Raw genomic sequence first — 9,952 nt, forward strand, 5'->3', positions numbered from 1 at the left:
TGCAGCTGAGCTATCCCTCCTGGTTTTTAAAGGTTATACATGGGTATGGGACCAGCCCATTTCATGTCTCTGCCCCTCTTACCAGTCTCAAGATGGTTTCTTTTGTTGTCCATAGTTGTAGTGCTTTGGTTCAGCTAGACTTCAGGCACTCTCAAGGATGGTTTTCTCTAGTTTAGTTGTAATTTTGATGTGGTCAAGAGCGAAGGTAAGCACAGCATTTACTTACTGTGCTATCTTGACTGGAATTCCTCTCATTCTTAATTGATCTAGTAGCAATATGTTAATAATAACAATGTGTTCTGTGGCTATAGCTTATGAATAAGTGAAATAAATGACAACAATATTATAAGGAACTGGGCAGAAGAATTGAGAATGCCCTGTTATAAGGCACTTGCATTCCCTGTGAAGCAGTACAGGCATACCTCATTTTATGGTGCTTCCTTTTATTGTGCTTCAAAGATATTGAGTTGTTTTTGTTTTGTGTTTGTTTTTTACAAACTGAAGGTTTTTGGCAACCCAATGTTGAACAAGTCTATTGGTGCCATTTTTCTGACAACACTTCCTTACTTTATGTCTCTATCATGTTTGCTAATTCTCACTGTATTTCAAACTTTTTAATTATTGTTATATTTGTTATGGTGATCTGTGATCAGTGATCTTTGATGTTACTATTTTAAGTGTTTTGTGGTGTTACAAACTGTGCCAGTATAAGATGACAAACTTAATCTAGAAATGTTGTGTGTGTTCTGACTAGTCCACCAACTGGCCATTCCCCCATCTCTGTCCCTCTCGTCAGACCTCCTTATTCCCTGAAACACAACAATATAAGAATTAGACCAATTAATAACTCTAACATGGCCTCTAAGTGTTCAAGTCAAATTAAGAGTTATACATCTCTCACTTTAAATCAAAAGCTAGAAATGATTAAGCTTAGTGAGGAAGGCATATCGAGTGCCAAGATAAGCCAAAAGCTAGGCCTCCTGTACCAAACGGTTGCCTAAATTGTGAATGCAAAGGAAAAGTTCTTGAAGAAAATTAAAAAAACTATTCCATGAACACATGAATGTGAAACAGACTGATACGGAGAAAGTTTTAGAGGTGTGAGTAGACGATCAAATCAGCCACAGCATTCCCCTAAGCCAAAGCCTAATCTAGGGAAAGGTCTTAACTTTCTTCAATTCTGTGAAGGCTGAGAGAGGTGAGGAAGCTGCAGAAGAAAAGTCTGAAGCTGGCAGAGATTAATTCATGAGGTTTAAGGAAAGAAGCCATCTCCATAACATAAAAGTGCCAGGTGAAGCATCAAATGCTGATAGAGAAGCTGCAGCAGGTTATCCAGAAGATCTAGCTAAGATAATTAATGAAGGTGGCTACACTAAACAACAGGTTTTCAGTGTAGACAAGAAAGTATTATATTGGAAGAAAATTCCATCTAGGACTTTATAGCTAGAGAGAAGAAATCAATGCCTGGCTTCAAATTATCAAAGAACAGTCTGACTGTCTTGTTAGGGGCTAATGCAGCTGGTGACTTTAAGTTGAAGCCAATGCTTGTTTACCATTCCAAAAATCCAAGAGCCCTTAGGAATTACACTAAATCTACTCTGTTTGTATTTTATAAATGAAATCCTGGATGACAGCACATCTGTTTACAACATGGTTGACTGAATATTTTAAGCCCACTGTTGAGAACTACTGCTCAGAAAAGAAGATTCCTTTTAAAATATTACTGTTCATTGGCAATGCACCTGGTCACCCAAGAGCTCTGATGGAGATGTACAATGAGGTTAATGTAGTTGTTATGCCTGCTAACACAACATCCATTCTGCAGCCCATGGATCAAGGAGTAATTTTGACCTTCAAGTTTTATTATTTAAGAAATACATTTCATAAAGTGATAGCTGCCGTACGTAGTGATTCCTCTGATCAATCTGGGCAAAGTACGTTGAAAATATTCTGGAAAGGATTCACCATTCTAGATGCAATTAAGAACATTTGTGATTTATGGAAAGATGTCAAAATATCAACATTAACAGGAGTTTAGAAGTTGATTCCAACCCTCATGGATGACTTCGAGGGGTTCAAGAATTCAGTAAAGGAAGTATCTATAGAGGTGATAGAAATAGCAAGAGAACTAGAACTAGCAGTGGAGCTGGAAATTGTAACCAAATTGCTGCAATTTCATGATAAAACTTTAAGGGATAAGGAGCTGCGCCTCATGGATGAGCAAGGAAAGTGGTTTCTTGAGATGGAATCTAGTCTTGATAAAGATGTGAAGATTGTTAAAATAGCAACAAAGGATTTAAAATACTACATATTTTACTACGTATCAAACATGTTGAAAAAGCAGCAGCAGCGTTTGAGAGGACTGACGGCAAATTTGAAAGAAGTTCTACTGTGGGTAAATGCTATCAAACAGCATCACATGCTACAGAGAAATTGTTCATGAAAGGAAGAGTCAAATGATGCAGCAAACTTCATTGTTGTCTTCTTTTAAGAAATTACCAGCCATGTCAGCCTTGAGCAACCACCACCCTAATCAGTCAGCAGCCATCGACATTGAGGCAAAACCCCCCACCAGCAAAAAGATTACAACCCACTGAAGGCTCAGATGATAGGTTTCAAGTTTTAGCAATAAAATGTTTTAAATTAAGGTATGTACATTATTTTTAGACATAATTCTATTGCACACTTAGTAGACTACAGTATAGTGTAAACATAACTTTTATATGCACTGAGAAACCAAAAAAATATTGACATGACTCGCTTTATTGCGATATTTGCTTATTACAGTGGTCTCGAACTGAACCTACAATATTTCCGAGGCATGTCTGTATAATGTTATTTGAAACTGGACTTGGATTTGTTGTAAATATATAATGCAAAATCAAGGGCACCTACTAACAGTGTAAAAAATGAAATATATTCAAAGTTTTAAGAAGGGAGAAAAATGGAGTCACATAAAACACTTGATTAAAATCAGAGAAGGTATAAAAATGAAAGAAGACAGAAAGAAATATAGAACAGGGGTAGCAAATAGAAAATGGCAACAAATATGGTAGACATTAATCCAGCTATATCAGTAATCAATGTAAGCATCAAAGGTCTGAGTGCACCAATTAAAAGACAGAGATTGTCAAAGCAGATAAAAACAAGACCCAACTATATGTTGTCTACAAGAAAAGTAAAAGACAACCCAATTTCCGAATTGCACTGCATTAAACCCAACTTTCTAAGACAGGAATAGTTGTACTTTAGCCTCCATGCGCCAAGAAACATTTCAGAAACACTAAAAAAAAATACTTTAAGTATATAACACTTTTCACCAAGTGCTTAGAGGAGTCAACTCACTGGTTGCCCCTTTTGTTTGTTTTGTTTAATATTTTTATTTTGAAATAATTATAGATTCATAAGAAGTTGCAGAATTATAGATTCATAAGAGTACAGAAATATCCTCTGTATCCCTCACCCAGGTTCTCACAGTGCTTACCTCTTACATACTTACAGGACAATAATAAAACTAGAAAAATGACCTTGGTATAGTGTGTATGTGTACTTCTGTGTAATTTTATCACATGTGAAAATTCAGGTAACCACCACTGCAGTCCAAATAAAGATTGCATCACCACAAAGGTCTTTACACTGCTCCTTCTCAGTCATACCCAACTCCTCCCCAACACCATCCTAATCCCTGGCAACCACTAATCTGCTCTCAAACTCTACAGTTTGTCATTGTGAGAATTATATAAATTGAATCATAAAGTATGTGGCCTTTTGAGAATGGCTTTTTACATTCAGCATCATACACTTGAGATCCATCCAAGTTGTTGCTGTATCAATAAATTGTGCTTTATTACTGCTGAGTAGTACTCCTGGTATGGATGAACCACTGTTTCTTTAACCATTCACCTATTAGGAGAAATTTTGGCTATTTCCAATTTTTGCCTATTACAAATAAAGCTGCTATAGTCAACCATGTATAAATTTTTGTGTGGATATCAAGTCTTTATTTTTCTGGGATAAATAGCCAGGAACGTAATTGCTGGGTCATATGGTAAGTATATGTTTAGTTTTTTAAAGAAACAGCTGAACTATTTTCCAGAGTGGCTATATCACTTTACAATTCCACTAGCAATACTATGAGAAATCCAGTTTCTTGGCATCCTCATTGGAATTTGATAGTATCATTAATTTTTATTTCACCTGTTCTAATGGGCATGTGATAATTCTCATTGTGTTCCTAATTTGAATTTCATTAATAGCTAGTGATGTTGAACATCTTTTCATAGATTATTTGCCAAACATATGTCCTCTTTGGTGAAATGTCTTTTCATATCTTTTGCCCCCTTCCTAATTGAATTCTTCTTATTTTTACTGTTTATTTTGAATGGACTTTAGATATGAAACTTTGTCAGATATGTGGTTTGCAAATAGTATCTCCAAACTAGTAACCTCTTTTCATCTTTACCAGGGTTTTTTATATAGAAAAATTTTTAATTTTGATATAGAGTCCAATTTTCTATTCTTGCTTTTATGGGTGGCACTTTTGCCCTAATGTCTAAAAACTCTCACCAAGCTCTAGGACCCAAAGATTTTCTCCTAGCTTATCTTGTAAAAGCTTCAAAGTTTTATGTTTTACATTTAAATATGTCATCCATATTGAGTTAATTTTAACAATTGTTTACAACACTATCCCTTTCCCACTATTTTGCTTTTACACTTTTGTAAAAAACCAGTTTGCTGTATTGGTGTGTGTCTATTTCTGTATTCTGTATCCTATTCATTGAACTACACATTTCTCCCTCCACTAATGTCACACTGCCTTATACTATAGTTTTATGGTAAGCCTTAATGCCCTCCAACTTTATTCTGCTTTCTCAAAATTGTTTTAGCTATTCCGGTTTCTATACCTTGACTTTACTTTATATATTTTGGAATAAGCTTGTCCATGTTGACAAAAAAAATTTCTGTTGGAAGTTAACATTTTATTATGTTGAGACTTCTAATCTATGATTGTGATATGTGTCTCCATTTATTTAGATCTTGTTTGATACCTTTAACCAGAGTCAGTGTTTTATTGGTTTTGTCATATAGATCTTCTATTTCTTTTTAAAAATTTATAACCAAATACTTCATTTTTTGAAACTGTTGTGTATGGCATTGTGTTTTTAGTTTTAGTTTCCAGTTGTTCATTGTTAGTATTTGAAAATATGATTAATGTTTCGCTGTTGATCATTCATCCTGAGACTTTAACAAAATAATTGTCAATTTTTAGGCATTTTCTTATATGTTTCTTGGGATTTTCTATGTAGACAGTCATCTCTTCTATAAATATGGACTGTACTGGCTAGTATCTATAGTACTAAATTTAAAAGGAGAGAAGAGAAAGGATATCCTGTTTTTGAATTTAGGAGGAAAATTTCATAATTAAAGTTATGATGTTAGCAGTAGGTTTTTTTGTAGATGCTTATTATTAGCTTGAGGTAGTGCCTGTGTATTACTAGTTTTCTAAGAGTTTCTAATATGAATGTGTGTCAAATTTTGTCAAATTCTTTTTCTGCCTCACTTGATGTGACTATGTGGGTTATCTTTTTTTATACCATTATTACAGTGGATTACACTGATAATTTTTTTATTAGTTTCAGGTGTACAAAGCAATGTAATAGTTAGACATTTACACACCTCACAAAGTGATGACCCCCCTCAATCTGTTACCCCTTTGACATTGTATATAGCTGTTATTACACTATTGACTATATTCCCTATGCTGTACTTCACATCACATGAATGTGTATATATATACATGTATACATATATATGTACATATATACATATATGTATATATACACACACACACACATATATATATATATATATATACATATATATATTTAATTATAGTTGACATTCAATATTAGTCAACTTCAGCTTCAGATGTATAGTGCAGTGTTGAGGCATCTACACAGTCCATGAAGATTTGGAAACAACCAAAATGGCCATTGATAGATGACTGGATAAAGAGGCTGTGGTACATTTATACAGTGGAGTATTACTTGCCCATAAAAAAGAATGAAATCTTACCACTTGCAACAACATGGATGGACCTAGAAAACATTATGCTCAGTGACATAAGTCAGACTGAGAAAGACAAAATACCATATGATCTCACTTATATCATATGTGAGATGATATAAGATGATAGAATAAATGAACAAACAAAACAGAAATAGACTCAGAGAAATAGGGAAAAAAAGATTGATTTTTTTAAATATTGAACCAGCTTTCCATTCCTAGAACAAACTCCATTGATCATATTCTATTATAATTTCCTCTGTTCTAATGCACTGGTTTTACTTAGCTCTTTTTTTCTAATTTCCTTATGGTTAACTTTTTGAGTCTCATGATTCATCCTGGAACAATTGTGTTGACAGATACTTTGATTATGCAAAAGCAATGGTGGAAGAATTGCTAGCATCTTAATCTAGATCAAGGAGTGGCACCAAACTGTACTAGTAGGAATTGTATTCACTATGAAACACTTGCAGGTAAAAGTGCCACTTTCAGTTAAGAATGTTCTGGATGAAGCAGTAAAAATTATTTGTTAAAATTGACTATTGAATTGCCTATTTTTGATAATGTATGATAAAACTAAACATGCAAACACCACACGTTTGTATATCCAAGTGAATGGGAAAAAGAGTAGATCAAATACTGACAAAGAGGAAATCCATGACATGGAAGATAGTTGTGAAGAGTTAGCTGTGATGTAGCACAGAAAAGAAAGTGTCAGAAAACATGAGAAGAATTTATAAGCATAAGGTCTGCTGGCATCTTGATCATGGATTTCCAGCCTCCAGGACTGTAAGGAAATAAATAACTGTTGTTTAAACCACCAAGTCTGTGGTATTTTGTTATGGCAGCCAGAGTTGATGAAGACATAGAGAATACATAAGATGGTATAATACACATATATTTGGGGTTCTAGCATTAGAGACAAGAAAGAACGAGAAAAACCAATATTGAAAAGATAACATTATGTTATAGAATTGATGAAGATTGTGTATGATCAGTTAATGAAGCAAAAGAGATCACATGGAAAATAGAACAAATTTTTAACATCAAATTACTCGCACCTCTTGAAACTATAGAACTCAAAAGACAAAAGACAATCCTAAAAACAATTAGCAAGGAAGATGATCACCTACAATGAAAGGGTTATTAAAATGATGACACAGACAACAGTTTAGTAGTTTTCAGAGAGTAAGGGGAGAGGGGAATGGTAGAAGAGGGTAAAGGGGGTCAAATATATGGTAATGGAAGGAGTAGTGACTCCGGGTGGTGAACACATATGCAATATATACATTATGTATTATAGAATTGTACACTTGAAACATGTAGTTTTGTTGACCATTGTCACCCCAATAAATTTTAATTTAAAAAAATGATGGCATAATTTTCAACAGCCAAAACAAAGGACATATCAGATAGAATAATTTTTCAGAGCCATGAAAGGAAAAACATTGTATCTAGAACTGATTACCCTGTAATATTATAATTTATAAAAGTTTACCAAGAATACAACTGATAAATTATTTTTAGTATATTATTCAATGAAACATCATAAGTAATTGAAAAATTACAGAACATATATCAAGTTCTTGATAGTGGCTATTTTCCAACTGTTGGAGGGAATGAAAAATGGTGCAACCCTTAAAGTTAAACAACATGTAATTTCCTCAAAAAATTAAAAATATAACTACCATGTGATCAAACAACACACTTCTGCATATCCTGTTTCCCCGAAAATAAGACCTAGCTGGACAATCTGCTCTACGGTATCTTTTGGAGCAAAAATTAATGTAAGACCCAGTATTATATTACATTACATTACATTACATTACATTACATTAAAGACCCAGTCTTATAGTAGAATAAGACCGGATCTTATATTAATTTTTGCTCCAAAAGACGCATTAGAGATGATTGTCTGGCTAGGTCTTATTTTGGGGGAAACATGGTATGTACCCAAAAGAATTTAAAGCAGGGTCTCTAAGAGATATTTGCACACCCACATTCATTGTGACATTATTCACAACAGCCAAGAGAAGCTCAAATGCCCATCAACAGATGAATGGATAAAGAAACTGTGGTCTATCCATGCAATGGAATGCTATGAGCCTTGAAAAAAAGGAAACCATGTCACATGTTACAACATAGATGAACCTCTAGGACATTATACAAAATGAAATAACCCAGTCACAAAAAGGCAAATACTGTATGATTCTACTCATATAAAGAATCTAAATTAGTCAAAGTCATAGAAACAGAAAGTAGAAAGGTGGTTGTCAAGTTCTAGGGAGGAGGAAGGAGAATTAGTGTCTAATGTGTACAGAGTTTCAGTGTTGAAAGACGAAAAATTTCTAGAGATCTGTTGCACAGTAATGTAAATAAACTTAACACTACAAAATTATGTGCTTAAAAAGGGTGAAGATGCTTTAATAAAAAAAGGAAGAATCATAGGCATACATTTTCGTGACACATGATTGTCAACAGATTTTTAGATATGACACTGAAAACAAAAGCAACAATAGTACAAATGAATAAAATGGGCTTCATCACAAGTAAAAACATTTTTTCACATTTATGAACACTGTCAAGAAAGTAACTGACAACCCACAAATGGAACAATGGTTTTGCAAATCATGTCTCTGGAAAGACACTTTTACGTAGAATATATTAATATAAAGTATTCTTACAATTCAAAAACTGAAAGCAACAAAGGAACAAGACAAACAAATAAAGAAACAAAAATTCATAGCTACAATAGTTTAGTAGTTCCCAAGGGTAAGGGGGGAGGAGGGTGATAGATCAGGGTAAACAAGATTAAACACATGGTGATGGAAGGAGAATTGACTCCAGGTGGTGAGCACACAATGTGATATATAGATGATGTATTACAGAATTGTACACTAGAAACCATTGTAGCCCCAATAAATTTTAATTTAAAAAAATAGACCAACTAAAACTGGGCAAAGAATGGATACATATTTCTCCAAAGTAGATATACAAATGACAAATAAATACGTGAAAATATGCTAAACATCAGGAAAATTCAATCCCAACCCACAATGAGATGCCATTTCAGAACAACAAGGATGGCATGTGACAGGTCTTACTCCTACGTCACTGGCATTCCCAAGGATGCCACAGCTTCTTCAAGGGGATTTATTTGAAGTGGTGAAGGAGTAGGGCTCTGGAGCTGAACCTGCATGGTGCTGACCAGGCTACTCCACTTCCCAGTGTGTGAGCGGCACTCAGTCCCCTGACCTCCCTGAGCACTATTTGTCACAAAAAAAGGGTGAAATGTGCCTCACTCCATTTCTCTGTGGAGACAATAAGCTCCAAAGAAATAGAGCACCAGAGAGCACCGAGCACACAGGGAGCATCTGCTGTTGTGAGCATCCTGATTCCCTTGGAGGTTTGACGGGATGACATTGTCCTTTTCACAGATGCTATTTCAGTCACTACTAACTCCTTCCTGATTGTTACCACATACACTGTCCTTGCACAAGGTCACATCAAGTTTGTTTCTCTGTAATAAAGAAGGTTGGCTACAATGAAAATTTGAGATATCTCCTCCTTTCCCTTCCCCTTGGACCTACTTAGTATCTTCCAAAGACCAATGTGAAAATCTCTGCAAGATTCCATGTGGCCCATGGAGTTGCCCTCTCGTCATGGAAGGAGAGGCGATGGACCTGCAGTCGGCCCCACTGTGCAGGTACAAGGGAGATTTCAGGGTCCACCGAGCTCAGGGTGGGGGCAGCACCGGTTCTGCCTCCTCCTGGGAACTGTTCATTCACAAGGACTCCAGGGGCAGGAACAGCCAGGCGAGTGAGGACAGGAGCAGACACATGTGAGCACCAGGTGTGAAGCTGATGATGATGACTCCCATCCTAGT

General features: G+C 35.2%; 1 pseudogene; it reads left to right on the forward strand.

Annotated features, from left to right (window-relative positions):
• Positions 1 to 854: 854 nt before the first annotated feature.
• Positions 855 to 2,667, forward strand: LOC117032038 (tigger transposable element-derived protein 1-like; annotated as a pseudogene).
• The last annotated feature ends 7,285 nt before the right edge of the window (positions 2,668 to 9,952 follow it).

Source organism: Rhinolophus ferrumequinum, chromosome 12, assembly GCF_004115265.2.
Source record: "Rhinolophus ferrumequinum isolate MPI-CBG mRhiFer1 chromosome 12, mRhiFer1_v1.p, whole genome shotgun sequence".
In the NCBI taxonomy this organism is placed as follows: domain Eukaryota; kingdom Metazoa; phylum Chordata; class Mammalia; order Chiroptera; family Rhinolophidae; genus Rhinolophus; species Rhinolophus ferrumequinum.